Raw genomic sequence first — 11,993 nt, 5'->3', positions numbered from 1 at the left:
CCGGATTGCTGAGAAAAGTGTTGTTCGGTAAAACAGCCTTAACTTTTGATCCATAACTTAGATTGAGACCATTTCTAAACGAAAATCATAGAGAAAAAATTTACCGTGTAACTATGTTTGGCAAAATTAGAATTGCGAAAAAGGGCTAGGAAAATAGAGTTCTTGGCCCTGCAAGTTTAGACGTCGAAATCGGTTAACTCTGTTTTGCAGGGATTCATGACTGCTATAGCCCTTATGTGTATATGATGCATGTGTGTAATTAATTCATGGCTTGCGTGTCATGATTATGACAATATGGCTGGAGCCACATAGATATTGTCAACTTCATGTAATGGCCTACGTGCCAATCTGTGATGATCCTATCCATGACTATGTAATTTTACTTACTGCATTATGTTAGTGATAGATAGTCTTCATCACAAAAGGATGGCGTACATGGATCATGGAGATGGCAATCACCATGATGAATAGATAGACAGAGATGGAGATCCCCAAAGTGAAAATGGGTTATACCAAGTCATATTTGTGTTAGTGTCATTCTTGTACAATCGGTGGTCGATCTATGAAATTAGGGTGCCACTAATTTTCCTTGACTAGGAAGGTTCGTATCGGATACTTACTACAGAAGGGTTAGTTACTTGAACAAGGTCATCCTAACGGTTAGGGACCATGGAGCATAAGTAGTTGGGCAACACAAGCATAGGGATGCCACCACAACAACAAGAGTCATATGTGATATGATTAGCAAGGAGTTGTTTACCGATCTACCATGTCTACTAGTAGTGATGCTAAAGCTCGCTAGTAGACTTGTTAGTTGTGGGTCTTGAATCACTAAGTATTAATCAAGGGATATTGATTTTAGTGGGAGTAGATTTCATTTAATTACTCTGTCTTAGATATGTTGTCTTAGTATTTTGCATTACTTTTATTGTAGATTAAAGGCACCCACCAATCAAACATTTACTTTACACTCAATGCTTGAGAAAGATAAGTTGAAGGGAATGAACTATGTGGATTAGATCCGCAACCTGAGAATTGTTCTCAGGGCTAAGAAAAAGGAAGAAATTCTAGACACCCAATACTAGATGAGCTTACTAATAATGCACCTACTGTAGAGAAAAATGCTTACAAGAGAGCATGTGATGCTGATCTTGAAGTGAGTTGCGTCATACTTGCTTGTATGGAACCAAAACTGCAGATGCGGTTTGACAATAACCATGCAACATACAATATGATCGTGGCGCTTAATGATATGTTCCAAGGTGAGGCTAGGACTAAAAGGTTCTAAGTCTCAAAGGCTTTTGTTGAGTGCAAGCTAGCAGAGGGCATAGCAGTTGGCCCACATGTAATCAAGATGGTTGGTTAGAGGTTGGAGAAGCTAGGCTTCCCAATTGGCCAAGAGTTGGCCACTAATTTCATTCTCTTTTCTCTTCCACCTAGTTATGGAAACTTTATCTCAAACTACCATATGCATGGGGCAGAGAAGGGCTTGAATGAATTGTGTGGCATGTTGAAAATAGTAGAGACTAACATCAAGAAAGGTGTAGGCAGTAGCAAAGTGTTGGCAATCCAAAACAAGCATAACTTTAAGAGAAAGAAGGGCAATTCTTGGAAGAAGAAAAAAAGGTAAGGCCAAGGATGAGATCCATAAGCCAAACCCACCTACGCCCAATGTTGGACCAGCTGCTGATGCTGAGTGCTTTCATTATAAGGGAAAAGATCACTAGAAGAGAAAATGCAGTTGTACTTGGCGCCCTTGAATAAGGATGGCAGTAGTAAAGGTACTCCCACTGCTTGTACACTTGTTGTTTATGTTACAGATATTTTCCTCGCTAACTGTTATATTAATTCTTGGATATTTGATACCAGATCGATTGCTCATATTTGCAATATGATGTAGGGAATGATAAGAAATAGAAGCATGGAAAAGGAAGAAGTTGATTTCCGCATGGACAATAATGCAAGAATTGCTACATTGAATGTTAGGACAATGCAACTCCACCTACCATCAGGATTTATTTTGGAATTGAATAATTGTCATTTTGTTCCTAGTTTAAGTCAAAACATGGTGTCACCTTCATGTTTGATGAAGGATTGTTATTCATTTATGAGTAAAGACAATGGTTGTGTGATCTCTAAGAATGACATATTTGTGGCTTTTGCATCCATTGTGAATGGGCTATTTATTTTAAATCTTGATGATGCACCTATCTGTAATGTTATGCTAAAAGGCCTCGACTTAATGAGTGAATTCCTACCTATATGTGGCATTGTCATTGTTGTTTGGGTCATATAAGTGAGAATCGCATGAAGAGGCTCCATGATGATGGGCTTTTAACTTCGTTTAATTTTGAGTCATACGAGACATGTGAGTTTTGCTTACTAGACAAGATGACCAAGACGCCTTTCATAGGTTTTCCTGAGAGAGCGTCTGACTTATTAGAACTTGTACATACTGATGTATGTGGACCAATGAGCATGACACTTAGAGGTAGATTCCAATACTTCATAACTTTTACTAATGATTTTAGTAGATATGGATATATCTACTTAATGAAGCATAAGTCTAAAACATTTGAAAAGTTCAAAGAATTTTAGAATGAAGTAGAGAATCAACATGGCAAGAAAATTAAGGCTTTGTGGTCTGATCGTGGAGGCGAATATTTGAGTTACAAATTTAGCAATCATCTAAAGAGTTGTGGAATTGTTCCACAACTTATTCCACCTAGAATGCCTCATAGGAACAACATGTCCGAGCGACGTAATCGAACTTTGTTGGACATGGTTCGATCAATGATGGGCCAGTTGGACCTACCTTTATTGTTTTGGGGATACGCTCTAGAAACAACTACTTTCACATTAAATAGGGTACCATCTAAGTCTGTAGTTAAGACACCATATGAGATGTGGACTGGTAAGTGTCCTAGTTTGTCTTTTCTGAAAATTTGGGGTTGTGAAGTTTATGTCAAACGACTTATATCATATAAACTAACACCCAAATCGGACAAGTGTTTTTTCGTCGGATACCCAAAGGAAACTTCAAGGTATTATGTCTATAACCAGACAGAGAGCAAAGTGTTTGTTACTTGAAATGGTGTTTTCTTAGAGAAAGAGTTTCTCAAAAGGGACAAAAATGGACAAAAGGTTTATCTTGAAGAAGTTCAAGATGAGCCAGTAGGGAATGACTCTACGACTGATGCTAACGTAGAGGAACAAGTTGAGACAGCCGTGGTAGTAGAAACACTGCCACAACCATGAAGATCAGCAAGACTTCATGAACTGCATGGGGAATTGTTATTGCTAGATGATAATGAACCTACAAATTATGCAGAAGCAATGATGGACCCAGATTCTGAGAAATGGCAAAGTGTCATGAGATTCAAGATAGATTCCATTGGAGATAATCAAGTTTGGAACTTGGTTGATCCGTCTATTGGGGTGAGACCCATAGACTGCAAATGGATCTATAAAAAGAAAAATGATATGGATGGAAATGTTCACGTCTATAAAGCTTGACTTATTGCAAAGGGTTTTAGGCAAGTTCAAGGAATTGACTATGACGAGACTTTCTCGCTAGTAGCAATGCTTAAATCTATCCGGATCATTCTAGCAATCGCTGCATATTTTGATTATGAGATATGACAGATGGATGTTAAAACAGCCTTTCTAAATAGAAATTTGGAAAAGAGGATGTGTATATGATACAACCTGAAGGTTTTATTGATCCTAATAATGCTAGAAAAATATGTAACCTTAAGAAATTCATTTATGGGTTAAAGCAAGCATCTCGAAGTTGGAATATTTGCTTTGATGAAGTGGTCAAAGGATTTGGCTTTCATCAGAATGAAGAAGAACCTTGTGTTTACAAGAAAGAAAGTGGGAGCATGGTTGTATTTCTAATCTTTTATGTGGATAACATATTATTGATTGGAAATGACATTCCAATGTTGCTATCTGTAAAGACTTCACTGAATAATAGTTTTTCTATGAAGGATTTAGGAGAACCAGCATACATTTTGGGCATTAAGATCTATAGAGATAGGTCCAAAAGGCTAATAGGATTAAGCCAAGATACATACATTGACAAGGTGTTAAAATAGTTCAACAAGGAACACTCTAAAAGAGGGTTCTTGCTTATGTCACATGGTATGCGTTTTAGCGATAAGCAGTGTCCTTCATCAAATGAAGAGCACAAACACATGAGTAAGGTTTCATACACTTCAACAATTGGTTCCATCATGTATGCCATGATATGTACTCGCCCAGATGTCTCGTATGCTTTAAGTGTTGCGAGCAGGTACCAAGATAATCTAGGTGAAAGTCAGTAGACACTTGTTAAAATCATTCTTAAGTACTTAAGAAGGACTAAAAATGTGTTCCTAATCTATGGAGGTGAGGAGGAGCTCGTTGTAAATGGTTACACCGATGCTAGCTTCCAAATTGACATAGATGATTCACAATCTCAATCAAGTTTTGTGTTCACAATAAATGGTGGTGCATTAAGCTGAAAAAGTTCCAAACAGGCGACGGTGACCAATTCTACAATAGAGGCCGAGTACATCGCAGCTTCTGAATCTGCAAAGGAAGGTGTTTGGATGAGGAGGTTCCTCATTGAACTTGGTGTGTTTCCAAATGCATCGAGCCTGTTAAATCTACATTGTGACAACAATGAGACGATTGCGTAGGCTAAGGAGCTTACGAATCACCAAAAGAACAAACACGTGCTGCGGAAGTTTCATCTCATTCGAAAGTTCGTTAGAAGAGGTAAAATTAAGATGTGCAAGATACATATAGATTTGAATATTGCAGATCCTTTGACAAAGGCTCTTCCACACCCTAAGCATGAGGCACACTTAAGGTCTATGGGTATTAGATACCTTAAAGATTAACTCTAGTGCAAGTAGGAGACTATTGGGAATATGCCCTAGAGGTAATCATAGAGATGATGATATTACTTGTATCCATGACATATATTATGAGTTCAATGAATATCCATTATTTTAGACAAACTTGTATTGATTGATAATTATATGAATTGTTTGTGAAACTATTTTACTTATGTGGTTATTCTAAAATTATCCCTGATCAGAGTTCGTGTGATGACACACATAAATATTAGATTAGCACATGCATTAGTTGATGACTATGTTTCACAAGTCATAGATATAGAGATGTCAAACTAATAGTGTGGGCACATGTATGACATGGGGTTGGACTGACCCAATCTGAGATGTTCTTATTATCTCTTTATACATCATGTACGTTATGTACTTAGACCTGAGATTGTGGTATGTTCTCAAGATGTGAAACGACCTACTTAGGAACTATTAAACGCTACTATGTAGCAGGGTAGTCATAAAGGTAGTCTTCAGGTTTATCAGAAACAAGTTGTGAGACATAGATAATTAAGATGGAACTTGCCCCTCTCTATATGAGAGAGATATCACTGAATCACTCAAGTGATTGGATCAACAAATGCATGGCCGTGCTTGGGTTAAGTGTTAAACCACGAGTTGGTCCAAATATCATGTGGCAAGGAAATAACATGTATGTGTTTGCAGTGGTTCGTGTGATATGATCTTTGCATGCGTATAGGAGTTGTCACGCGTTGCTAGAGCCCGTTGTCAACTGTTGGGCGAGTAGAAGTACTTGGCTCATGTCTATATGTATGTAAACCCATAGGGTCATACACTTAAGGGGCTGGAAGCCTAATTTGGATTGGATCCAAATTAGACAAGGATTAGGGTTTTCTAATCGAGGCTTCATCTCGGGGTTGATTAGGTGACGTCTATAAAAGAGAGGGTAAGGGGCGGCTAGGGTTAACACACGCCATTTGGCAGATGCCGCCGCTCACCCATGCCCGCGCTTGTTGCTCCTCACGGACCTAGCAGTTCAGAGACGCAACGCTTCTTCCCATACGTGTGGGATACCTCGGAGGTGTTGCATCTGGAGCACAAGGACGAACCACACAAGAGAGATTGACTTGACAGACGACCACGCAATTACACGGCACTGCTATGACGCGCACGTCTACATCGAGTCGCTTTCGCTGCACCTGCACGTCTAGTGGTAATCTCGTGATCTATAATAGCAGTTGATCCTGATTTATGAGATCAGAATTTTTGTTTTTTGGCTATCGTAGCATCCTCATAACCTTCCCTAACTCCTCCATTGTTATGTTTCCTCCTAATGCTCTTCAATTCTTCACCAAATCCTATCCATTCCAACCCAAATTCAATCAAATTTGTTTGTAATACCCGATTTTAAGGATAAAACCAGATATGCACCATATGTGAGTCTTAGAAGTCAAATCTCACATATAGCTACAAATAAGAGGTAATATCAAAAGACAATGCATAAATATATAACGTACTTAGTATAAAAGAGATAACCTTTAATAACAAACAGCGGATAGACAACTCCAAACTTCGGGTATTAACTTCTCTCTACAGGATCCAACTGACTGGTTGATCACAAGCCTAACACATCTCCTGAAGTGTGGGGGAAATAGCAAGAGTGAGTCCATGTCGAACTCCACAAGTATAGCAGCTAGATTGTATAGCTCTCACAATCTCATGATCAATGTGACATAAATAATGTATAGCATTAAATAATAAATAATGAGCATATTTAACACATAGGAATCATTATCGTCGCAGCAAGAATCCCCAAGGCCGCTCCTGACCGTGAGCTCGGCTAGTATACTAGTTTTTCACCCTCTGCAGAGGTTGCACATCTTTACCCATGAGTCATGATTTACCCTTTCGCCCGAGGTAGCTAGTCTCTTAACCCCCTTCCTAGGGAGGTCGGCAGGGATCACTATGAAGTCTTTCAAAGGTTCGTCTAACAAGTTAGGGCCGCTTGGTTTCATTAGTCAGTCCGTGTGATTCACCCGCAGGAATCCACGGTCTGCTATTCCCCAACTGCGCCACAACGGGTAACCGCTAACGAGCTAGAAAAGTTACTCATACTTAACTAAAGCCAGAGCCATTATAGCCCTCATGGTTGCACTGTTGTCCCGGTTATCACTTACAGATAAATCATCAAGTGGCTAAAGAGTCATTTTTATCATTTATTACTTAACATTAATCTAGTCACAGGATCATGGTCACAGAAATAAAATCCAAATGCTATACTTGCCTTGATCCAAATGCTCTTGCTAACTGCTCTCCGTCTAAACTCGATCATCGATCACACAAACAATCGATGGAAACATACACGAAGCAAACAAGACTACAATTAGAACAGCACACCATTCATATAAAAACAGTATAAATAGTTTAAAAAATGATTCTACGCATCGCTACGATCTCACAGACGAAAAGATCATGAAAATCGGAGCTAAAACGGAGAAGTTATGAATTTTCTAAGATTTTATGTAGAAAAGAAATTAATTAAATGCTACTGCAAAAATAAAAAGTTTCAAAACAGTGAATAAACACTTCTAACATGTAGAGCTCGTAAATATGAATCTAACGAAATTTGAATGGACAAAAACGGAGTTAAAACGAATATTTTATAAGCAAAACAAATTCAATGGCAAAACTGTGAATAACTGAAAACATATTTTGTTTTAAACCGACGAAACTACGCTTTCTGCTCAGCAAGGCGTGTTTTCCAGGGGCGCCAAGGACCGCGGGTTGAAAACCATGAAATCCAGGGACTCTTAAAGAAAATGCGCAGCGAAGGGGTATCGGTGTTTCCTGGCCGTCGATCTGCAAATGGACGGCATCGGCGTGTCCAGGGTGCTGGTCAGCGGTCCGGCCAGCAGCCTGCCGGCTCCTCGCCGGCGACGACGGGCTTCTCGATTCCGAGCACCGTTTCGCGAAAGGAAAACACCACGGGGTAGAGGAGCTCACCGCGAGTTCAAGGAGGTGCTCGGTTGGGGCCGAAGGGCAAGGAGCGGGGCTCGCGGCGAGCGGCAGTTCGTCCCCGACCTCGACGAGATTTCCAAGCTGAGGAAGACGGCGGCTAGGGCTCGGTTAGGGTGTCCTGGATGCCAAAAAAAGAGTTGCGAAGTGGAGAGAGAGTTTTATAGGGATTTGATTCGCGCAAAAGGCAAGAAATCGCGGCTTCCTGGGATCGGGTTCGGCGTAGAAGGAATCCTGCTCGATTACGGCTGAAGGTAGGGGATGGGCGCTGTCCAGTGGGCCCGAGCTGCCAGAGAGAAAGAAAGGTGGGGCCCGTTCGTCATCCAGACAGAGAGAGGGGAGGGAGTGCGCCCAGCTAGCCGGCTCGGCATGGGCCTCAGTTTGGGCCGGGGCGGGAGGATGGCTGCGGGCTTACTGGGCCACCAGGCCGATGGAGCTGAGGTAAGTTCTCCTTTCTATGTTTTTTTCTCTTTTTCTTTTCTAATTCATTTTCCAAAGCCTTTTCTAAATAAAATTTTGAATGCAAACAATTTCAAAACAAAAGCAATCAGCATAAAATAAAATATGCTCCAGCATGAATGCACAGCAACGTTTATAAACCCTAGGATTAATTTTATTTAAATGAAAATATTATTTTCCTATATTTCATGAGCACAGAAAACAACAAATTAAATCATTTTTCACCTACTTCATGAGTTATAAATTTTAGGGTGTTACAAATTTGTGACATAGTTGCAACTCGTTACAGGATACCAACCACAATGCACACATGTGTTGTACTTGAACGTGCAACCATGGTATGCCATGGTAGTGTGATGGTTTGGCCCTCTACAGCAGTGTGCGCTTCGAGTGCTGCCCAAATGCAAAGAGAAGATTTTGCCAGTGTCAGTCATGCTCATTTCATAAAATAGTATTTTCTCTATCAAATGTTGGCTTCACCACAAGAATAGAGAGGAGACTCTTTAGTAAGCTCTATGAAGTGATGCCACAAATGGCTACCGCTGCGGCCTCTAAAGAGTGGTGCTAAAACTTAGATGTGGGACCTGTATTTTTTGAGCACTACTCCACCACCGCGGAGGACCTTATATCACGCTTCTTTGTAATACTCCTGAGAAGTTTTGTTTTGCGAAGCTACAACATCATAGTAAAATTGCTCTCTGATCCGTCTCCCCATAAACCATGTACGTTTTCTTGTTGGAATCAAAGAACAAAAAAAGAAGAAGAGGTTTGTTGCCCCGGGTAGCCATTGTTGTTGAAATTTGATCGGATGCATGATGAATGAGGTAGTTTTCAATACCAAGCTTCAGATGAAGAGGCGGCGGACGGCTGGAGCATGCTCGTGTTCCTTAAAAGCTTTAACTTCTATAATCCAGGCTAGTCAATTTTTTTTAAATTTGATCAACCTTATAGAAAAGAGCATCAATATCTATGACATAAAAGGAGTATCTTATGAAAATATATTCTATGATAAATCTAAGAAAAAAGTCTACATAACTCTCTCAACTATATACAATGGACTACTTCACCTCTTGAACTATAAAATCGGTTTTTTTTATTCTCTAAACTTTTCAAAACTGATCAAATAACCCCCTATTTGGATGGTGGTTTTGCTATATTGACAGTAGTTTTGTCTTTTTATTTATTTATTTATTTCTGTTAAATCTTTAAAAAATCGTAGTAAATCACAGAAAAATCATAAAATAAAATTTCTAATTTTGCTGGACTCAACATGAGTAGATCTACATAGTGAACATATAATATGATATACTTTAGTATAATTTTTTTTGTTGTATCTTTAGACATATGAATTATTCTAATTAATTAAGCATAGATCTAAAGTTGTAGTAAAAACTTTATATTAAAGCATATCATATTATATGTTCATTACTCCCTCCATACCCATAAAATATGTCATTTTGGACAATCGTATGGTCTCCAAAGTCTAACTTTGACTTCTTATTTTTATAAAAATATTTATCAAAAAGTGGTATAGATATATATTTTTATGAAAGTATTTTTCAAGACAAATCTATTCATGTGGTTTTCATATTTTTAAACTCAACGACTTAAAAGTTATTCATAATTTATATTCTTAATGTTTGACCCAAACCTTGTTCAAAACGGCTTGTTTTATGGGTATGGAGGAAGTATGTAGGTTTACTCATGTGGAGTCCAATAAAAATAGATTTTTTATTTTATGATTTTTTTTGTGATTTATTATAATTTTTCAAATATTTAGCGAAAATAAATAGAAAAAGAAAAATAAAAAACCACCATCTAAAACCGCCTAAGGTGATTATTTGACCGGTTTTAAAAAGTTCACGAGAAAGAAAATCCAATTTTATAGTTCAGGAGGTGAAGTAGTTCATCGTGTATAGTTGAGGAGGTTATGTAGACTTTTTTTATAAATCTAATGGTACTAAGTTGGCATTATAAATCTTAGCGTTTTTCTAAAAAAATCAATTAAAGTTTTAAAATTTTAATTTATGACAATTTTAGAAGTTAAAACTTTCAGAGGGAGTAGAGAACAGGAGCTAGGGCATGCACGTCATGGGTCGCTAGACCATATGCAAGAGGACAGCTGTGCTTTTCCACGGGAAGCGAAAGCGGAAAGGGAACGGCATGCACGTCATGGGTCGCTAGGCCCGAATCGGTTTGGTTACCAAACTGCCCGTCCCCGTTATCCTCCGAACTGACCGCCCCCGTTATCCTGCTGACCCCACGCGTGCACCGGGACCAGGGACCAGCTTTCCACTACGGGACGGCGCAGCGCGGCAGCAGGCAGCAGCGGTGGCACAGCAGCACAGCCACGCAAAACCCGCCCGTGGACTGAACGGAGAACCCCCTGGCCTCGAGTGTCTGACGAACGGCGCGTGTCTCCCGCGTCCGCGCGACCGAGCGCACGTGGGGAGCGGGCGTGGCAACGGATCCGCTGCGGCCACCAGGCCACCAGGGCCTGCGGCTTGGGACCCGCGCCCCGCTGACACCGGCCGGTCCGGACGGACAGCTCTCGAGTGGGGGGAATCTGTTATGATTGGGCCCTCTGCTTGCCGGGCAGAGGACGGATGGCCATCGATGGCAGGCATGTGCGCGGACCGGGCTTTCTTTCTCCTCTGCCGTCGCCTCCTCGTGCGTCCGTCCGTCCTCTTTTTGCCGCTATCGCGCAAGCGTGTACCCTCGGATTCTACTTTCTCGGCTTCTCCCGCTCGTGTTTTTGCCTTTCTGGAGCTCGCAGTCGCAGTGCTCTAGAGGTTGGGCCTTGTAGTTTATGAAGAGAAAAATTTTGCGACACTGTAGCATTTTCGTTTGTTTGTGGTAATTATTGTCTAACCATGGACTAACTAGCCTGAAAAGATTTGTCTCGTCAATTCCGACCAAACTGTGCAATTAGTTTTTATTTTCGTCTATATTTAATACTTAATGCATGCGTCTAAAAATTCGATGTGACGAGAAATCTTGAAAATATTTTGGGTTTTTGGATGGAAGTAAACAAGGCCTGGTCGATCCGTGCCCATTAGATGTGTTTGGTTCATTCCTTATCTAAGTCTGACTAACTAAACTAAGGCCTTGTTTAGTTTACCTCAAAAACCAAAAAGTTTTCAAGATTCCCTGTCACATAGAATCTTTCGACACATGCATGAAGCATTAAATATAAACGAAAATGAAAACTAATTACACAGTTTAACTGTAAATCGCGAGACGAATCTTTTGATCCTAGTTGGTCTATAATTGAACAATATTTGTCACAAACAAACGAAAGTGCTACAGTAGCGAAATCCAAAATCTTTTCGCATCTAAACAAGGCCTAAGACAGGCTAGCCCAAGCCAGTCTCTAATAAGCCAAGATCTGTTTGTTTGGTTGCATGCGTTGTGAAGCCTGGTTAGGATAAATTCGTGTTTGGTTGAGTAGACTTGGTTTGTATACAGTCACCTCTTCCTGGAGAGGGTGAGTTTACCTCCCTTTGAAGCATTCTCTCAAGCATCTTGACGGCAGCATCTTGGACACGAACCGGCGAGAGAAGCTTGGTGCGCTCGGACCTCGGTCGGGAAAGGAACATGCAGCATTCTCTCACGCTGCTCTTCTCATCCTTCTCTTCCTCCACATCGTCAGCGTGCTTCTTC

The sequence above is a fragment of the Sorghum bicolor genome, chromosome 4 (assembly GCF_000003195.3).
Source record: "Sorghum bicolor cultivar BTx623 chromosome 4, Sorghum_bicolor_NCBIv3, whole genome shotgun sequence".
NCBI classification, from domain to species: domain Eukaryota; kingdom Viridiplantae; phylum Streptophyta; class Magnoliopsida; order Poales; family Poaceae; genus Sorghum; species Sorghum bicolor.
This window is presented reverse-complemented; position numbering follows the sequence as displayed.